Source organism: Mytilus galloprovincialis, chromosome 1 (genome assembly GCF_965363235.1).
Source record: "Mytilus galloprovincialis chromosome 1, xbMytGall1.hap1.1, whole genome shotgun sequence".
NCBI classification, from domain to species: Eukaryota; Metazoa; Mollusca; class Bivalvia; order Mytilida; family Mytilidae; genus Mytilus; species Mytilus galloprovincialis.
The window spans coordinates 77865591-77872762 of record NC_134838.1 but is presented as its reverse complement, the minus strand read 5'-3'; the positions used below and the strand labels follow the sequence as shown (position 1 = coordinate 77872762).

Here is a 7172-nt window from a genome sequence, read left to right as displayed (position 1 = left end):
CTACACACTTGATAAAGCCAGAAACGAAAATATACGTCAACATTCATGCATTTGTGCATGAAACATACACAGGAACTTCTATTAATTGATTAAAAACATTCAAGTTGTCACTAAATATAGTCGTATGTTTAAAGAATTTAAAGACTTGTTGCACAATAAACACGTGGCAATTGTTTACAAACACTTTCTACATTTACACGTGATCATGTTATAGGCGCTTTTTGATTGGATGCAGCGAGTTCCGACTGCAACCAATAAAAATCCTTACCTTTTGTCTCCGAAATTTTATCTCAATCCGCCAAGGGTGAAGAGAACGAGAGTGGATCGTAACCCTTGGCTAGCGAAGATGCTTAGGTCCTAGTGTGAAATAATGCCAATAGGTCTTTTAAAACACATCTTTATTCATACATGTATATATACGTTTTCTCACGGATTTGTTCATGCAATATTGGAATTATGTTTACTCAATGCGCAATTACTGAAGTTTATATTTGCTACTTTTCTTCTTAATTTCATATAAAAAATTTTTTGATTTTTTTTCTTCGAAAAATTAGTGGTGTTGAAATAGGGAATGGACACAGATACCTTATCACATTTAACCAAAGAAATGTTGTATAATGTCATCAATCTGTATTACACGTAGACAGGATGTTCTCTAGAAAACTATACGTTATACACACCCGAGAATACACGCACTGTCGAAATGGAAAATTACTGTATGTTATAGTTACCTGTAATCAGCTTTGCAACACCATGTCATGACAGTTCAAAAAGATTTTCTTCAAATCAAAATGGAATATTCATTTTTTCTGTAAAATTAAAAACTTTAAAAAGTAGACTTTGACAAAATTATGAAATAGAAAGAATTGAACAATTTAAAATCGTATTTTAACAAAGATTTAGATATAATTTTACAACGATCCTTAAAAAATAACCAAACAAACGTTGAATCAAACGATATGAACCTACGCAGTTTTATATTAAAATACTGACACACACCAGTTTGCCATCTCAGTATGCAAGGCAAGGGTGCTTGGTGAGGTGCTGGAACTTGATGTACATGTATCGTTAAGTTAATACAGTTCTGTTAGGATTGACTGCCTTTTTACAGAGACTCAAGTTCTATTCTTACTGTTATCAGTTAGTATAGACGGTTCCTGGCTTAGAATGATTCTCTGCTCAGCAAATGGTGCGTAATTAGCATTTGAATCAAATTTCTTGTAGAAGTAAAAAAACAAATTAATGTATTTGACAACTTTATTCAGGAGCACAGTCTATATTATCCGGCGTAAATAACTTCGAGATTTATGTGGAAGTTTACTCTGCTGCTCGATCTATGCTAATCGATGTTCCAGTATATTTCATATTTATATTTATTCGTGAGGCCTCGTAATCGTTTATATTCACTAAAAGCACAGTCGCCTAAATATTTTATATGGCGAAAAAATTGCGAAAATTGGGGGAAATAATATATTTTTAGTAGCATTATTATTTTAAAATCTTAAGAGGTTGCTTGCAAATTTAACTCTAAAATGAGAAGTGTATGACGATCTATAACGAATATATGCATCCATCATGTGTGCAGATACGACGGCGACTATATAGGGTCTGCCATGAGTGCACTTTGTATGTCCTGTATGTGTGCACCAGGAGGTCCTCCTGAGCGGTGTTTAGACGTACCGGGAAAATCTTATCTGATTCAGGATCAATTCATCGGTTACACTCCCCTGTCACCAGTGATTCTTTTTTGCTGACATTATGAAAAAGTATTGTGTAGTCCCTGTGTAAGTGTTGACTCTCAACTGGCACAGTCATGTGATTTTTTAACACTCCCCGGACTTCTGCAAAAAACAATTATTCAGTTCACTGATTTAGATGGAAGGTAAACGAACAGAAAGTCACAGGACATTCCGACAAAAAGTCACAGGACAAAAAGTCAAACACATGTCAAACTCAGGCATAAAGTAACAAAGTTGATAGGACAAAAAGTCACAAACAATTTGTTGACAATTGATTGAATATAAATGAAAAAAGATTTTGAAATATCTTCTTTTTATTACATATATTCATTTTTAATTTTAGGAAATTGTTCATAATATAAAAAAGAAGATGTGGTATGATTGCCAATGAGACAACTGTCCACAAGAGACCAAAATGACACAGACATTAACAACCATAGGTCACCAAACAGCCTTCAACAATGAGCAAAGCCCGACGTAAAGCCCATACCGCATAGTCAGCTGTAAAAGGCAATCATACTATATCTTTTTTTTTATATTTACATGTTAAAAAATGCGTGCAAATGTAATCAAAAGCTGCACACAAACGTAAAGATTTTTGTGTGCAAATGTAATGGTAATGTGCGCAAACCTAATGCACTGATTTATTTGTTTTTAATAAATTTTAATTTAAAAGTTGCTACATCATGTTCATGTATAAAACTTCAAGAAAAATACAAAAAGAGTGTTTTCTTGTTCAAAGAAAAATAATCTCAAAACTAAATTGTGACTTTTTGTCCTGTGACAGTGTGTGACGTTTTGACTCTGACTTTCTGTCCTGCATTCAGATTGAATAGGGGAGTTTGGTTGACCCCGCCTCCCTCTATCTGAAACTACTATCTCAGTGATGAGCTTTGTGTTTCATGTACAAATGTATTGTGCTTTAATTTATGTACAAAAAAATTGAAAAACAGATATGTTACACATAAACAAACAACAATCACTGAATTATCGGATCCTGACTTGGAACAGGCACAACCATAACAAATTGGCAGGGTATAAGGAACTTTGAAAATATTTAGTTTTTGTGGTTTGGTCTATTTTCCGGATACTGTAAGCAATAAGGCCCCTTTATTTAGTGAATGAAATAATTGTAAGATGCACTTAGCTGTCTGTCATATTTTATATGAACTTGACCTCATTTTCATGCATGGTTCATTGACATTGGTCAATGAAACACTGCATTGTTTTGTCAGTTTATCATATGTTTAAAGTTACAGGTAGATTATATTTGGTAGATATGAAACAATTGTAAGGTGTGCATGTCTGAATGGCAGATTCATATATAAACCATGACCGCATTTTATTGTTCTTTGGTCAATGATAAGTTTTCTTGGTTTTGTCATTTTATCAGGCCACATTTAAAAGAATGTCTGTTTCCCCTCCCCCGGGTCTACCCTTTGTAAACAGACCAGGAAGGCAGGTTTTTTTCATCACTTGGCGTTCGTCGTCTGTCGTCCTGCGTCCGTCGTCCGTAAACTTTTACAAAAATCTTCTCCTCTGAAACTACTTGGCCAAATTCTACCAAACTTGGCCACAATCATCCTTGGGGTATCTAGTTTAAAAAATGTGTGGCGTGACCTGTCAAACCAACCAAGATGGCCGCCATGGCTAAAAATAGAACATAGGGGTAAAATGCAGTTTTTGGCTTATAACTCAAAAACCAAAGCATTTAGAGCAAATCTGACATGGGGTAAAATTGTTGATCAGGTGAAGATCGATCTGCCCTGAAATTTTCAGACGAATCGGACAACCTGTTGATGGGTTGCTGCCTGTGAAATGGTTATTTTAAGGAAATTTTGCAGTTTTTGGTTATTATCTTGAATACTATTATAGATAGAGATAAACTGTAAAAGCAATAATGTTCAGCAAAGTAAGACCTACAAATAAGTCAACATGACCAAAATTGTCAGTCGACCCCTTAAGGAGTTATTGCCCTTTATAGTCAATTTTTAACAACTTTTCATCATTTTTTGTAACTTTTTTAAAAATCTTCTTCTCTGAAACTACTTTGCCAAATTTAACCAAACTTGGCCACAATTATCATTGTGGTTTGTAGCTTAAAAAATGTGTCCGCTGACCCAGCCTACCAAACAAAATGGCCGACATGGCTAAAATTAGAACATAGTGGTAAAATGCAGGTTTTGCTTTATATCTTTGAAACTAAGACATTTAGGGCAAATCTTTCAAGATTTAAATGTCCATCAGAATAAAATATATCCCCTCACAAATTTTCAGTTGAATTGGACAACCTGTTGTTGGGTTGCTGCCCTAAAATTGGTGATTTTAAGGTAATTTTGCAGTTTTTGGTTATTATCTTGAATACTATTATAGATAGAGATAAACTGTAGACAGCAATAATGTTCAGCAAAGTAAGATCTACAAATAAGTCAGCATGATCAAAATTGTTAGAGGACCCCTTAAGGAGTTATTGCCCTTTATAGTCAATATTGAACAACTTTTCGTTATTTTTGTAACTTGTATAAAAATCATTTCTAAAACTACTTGGCCAAATTTAACCAAACTTGGCCACAATCATAATACTAGGGTATCTATTTAAAAAAAAAGTGTCTAATGACCCCGCCTACCAACGAAGATGGCCGACATCAGTAAACACATTAACAGGTGAGCGACACAGGCTCTTGAGAGCCTCTAGTTTTTTTTAACTGGATGTGATTGTCATAGCATGGTCACATGAATGGTTTGACTTGTCCAGTCCAGGCCACTTATCAGTTGTTTGTGCTCAATTTGAGTGTATTTATTTAGATTATCAATCCTTCTGCTTTCAAGCACTTTCAAAAAATGGAAACAAATTATTTTCAGGAAAAAAATAATTTCGATTTTTTTGTGGAAAATAATTTTTTTTGACCCGGGCGCTTATTTTTGACCCGTGTGGGGGGAGGGGAAACAAACATATTTTTAATTTTGGCCTTAGATTTTTTAAGCATAGGTCTACTTGTTGTATGGAATGACTACAAGGTATCAAATAAAAAAAGATGTCGGCCTGCCAAGGTTAATTTTACTGTGACCTCATATTCATAGAATAATGATAATATTCATGATATTGAACAGCAAGAATGATGAGTAAGTTGATGTTATATACAAATAAGACAAAATTTTCAGTTGCCTACTAATTATGTAATACATGTAGTAGTTATTGTTGTCATTAAATGATGTTTACCCTTTTATGTGTAGGGCAAGAACATGAAAGATAAAGGGGAAACTATAAACAGAAGAAATTATCAACAAAATAAGATTTACAGAGGTCAACAAAGCCTAAATGGTAAGTCCACTGTTATAAAAAATTTTGTCCTTGAATAATTAAATATTTATTAAAATAAGATGTGGTATGATTAAAGAGAAAACTATCCATCAGAGTTCAATTTAGTGGATGTAAGCATTGTCATTACTTATTAGAGGCCATTGATGACCTGTAAGTAATGAGAAAACCCATACCCTATACATGTTATACTAATCTATAAAAGTCAACACTAACCAAATTTGAAACAGAGCATCAATTCAAACGTCAAATATACCAGACTAATTTATAAAAACAAAAAATTATGAAAAATAAAAATGACGAGTATGAACCAACATCAACCACTGAACTATGTACAAGCTCCTGATATTAGACAGGTATAATATGGCTGAGTTGATATAAAAATAAGAAACACTTAGCAGTCTGATTTCCAATGAGACATTTCTCCAATAGAGATCAAATGACATTTAAGGAGGCTCTAGGGTATAACAATTTCAGAAAAATGTTTTAATATTTTTTTTTCATAACTCAATTTATTTATATCTTTATCATATGGTACACCAAATCATTCAAAACAATCAATTCGGTTTGGCCCCAGATGACTTTTAAAATGCATATATCATTGAAAAAGCTCCAAATTATCTCCCTTTGGTGCAAAAATGCCATTTTTTGGCATTAAAAATGTAATATCTTATTTAACTCAACGGTGGCCTATATTTTTTTATTATAATTTTAAATAAGCTGTACTTTAACTAAACTATTATAAAATTTAAGCGATTTCTGTAATTTAGTACTTGAATATTTAAATGAAAGTTTATCATATTAATCATAAACATGATAAAATAGCCATTTTATTGATCTCTTCACTGATAATTTTTGAGTTTGTGTATTTGTAGGTCAGAAATCTGGATTTTCATGGTCATCATTCACAGATCAATACTGAACGGAAAACTTAAAGCTGATAGTTTTCTCCATAGTGCGACTTTTTTATTAATTTGAAATGGAACATGTTTTTTCCTACATTTATTTGAAAGAGGAAATTTCAACATGATGACTATAAACAAAAAGGAGTCATATCATCACGATCATTGATGCACAAGAACTTGATCATATAAATACAACAATGTAATTATCAATTGAAAGATGGAACGAATGAACAAGATATTAGAATGTTGTTGTCCAAATAAACTTGCTTTGTCTTCTCATTTGAATCTCTCAATTCAATAAAGATGTACAGAGGAAGATCTTTGAAGAACAGATTGAAAAAATGTTTTGTCTAAGAATTGCAGGAATATTCTAGTGAATGAAATTATTTATTGACTTCACTCTTATATAGTGGACTGAATAATTGTACATAGCAAGTTGTGAATAAAGAAAGCAAAAACTTTAACAAAAAGTGTTTATATTATAAATTTGCAAATAAAAGCATACTATTATGTACACCACAAAGTTATATATTATAATTCAAATCGTTTGCCTATACAAGTATTGCAATGAACCTATAACAAAGAAAATCTTACCTCATGAAAAGAGTGAACTATTCAGTCAGAATATGAAATATTTTTTCAGTTCTATTTTTCATAATAGAATAAACAAGACAAAGATTTCAAAACAATATTTTTTCATTTATTTAGAAATTGACTGTAAAATATTATTATTATACATTCCAAAATAAGAATAATCTTTATTGTCATATAAACAAATAAAAAACATGTTTGTGACAAAATTTAAAAAAAATTATATATATGTATATATAAAAAATATAAAAAAAACTCGTATACATTTAAAACATTTTACTACCAAACAGCATTCATTGTAACATACACATAACTTTATATTTATATATATATATATATATATTTATAATTTTAATCCCATAGGATTTTATTTTGTCCCATGGGATATTAAAAATCCCATGGGATAATTATAGTCCCATGGGATTTTTTTTGTCCCATGGGACAACAAATATCCCATGGGACTACAATAATCCCATGGGACCAAAAAAAATCCCATGGGATTTAACCAAAATCCCATGGGATAATGGTAAATCCCATGGGATTTTGCCCTGTCCCATGGGATATTGAAAATCCCATGTTTTTATAATTCAAATTGCAAAATAAATATGAAAGTAACAG

At 31.9% G+C, this 7172-nt stretch overlaps 1 long non-coding RNA gene across 1 annotated transcript; it reads left to right on the top strand.

The window, feature by feature from the left end:
* Nucleotides 1-1759: 1759 nt before the first annotated feature.
* Nucleotides 1760-6433, top strand: LOC143084903 (uncharacterized). Its single transcript, XR_012981205.1, has 3 exons — nt 1760-1882; nt 4974-5061; nt 5934-6433. It is a non-coding gene; the product is annotated as an uncharacterized LOC143084903 (long non-coding RNA).
* Nucleotides 6434-7172: the final 739 nt, after the last annotated feature.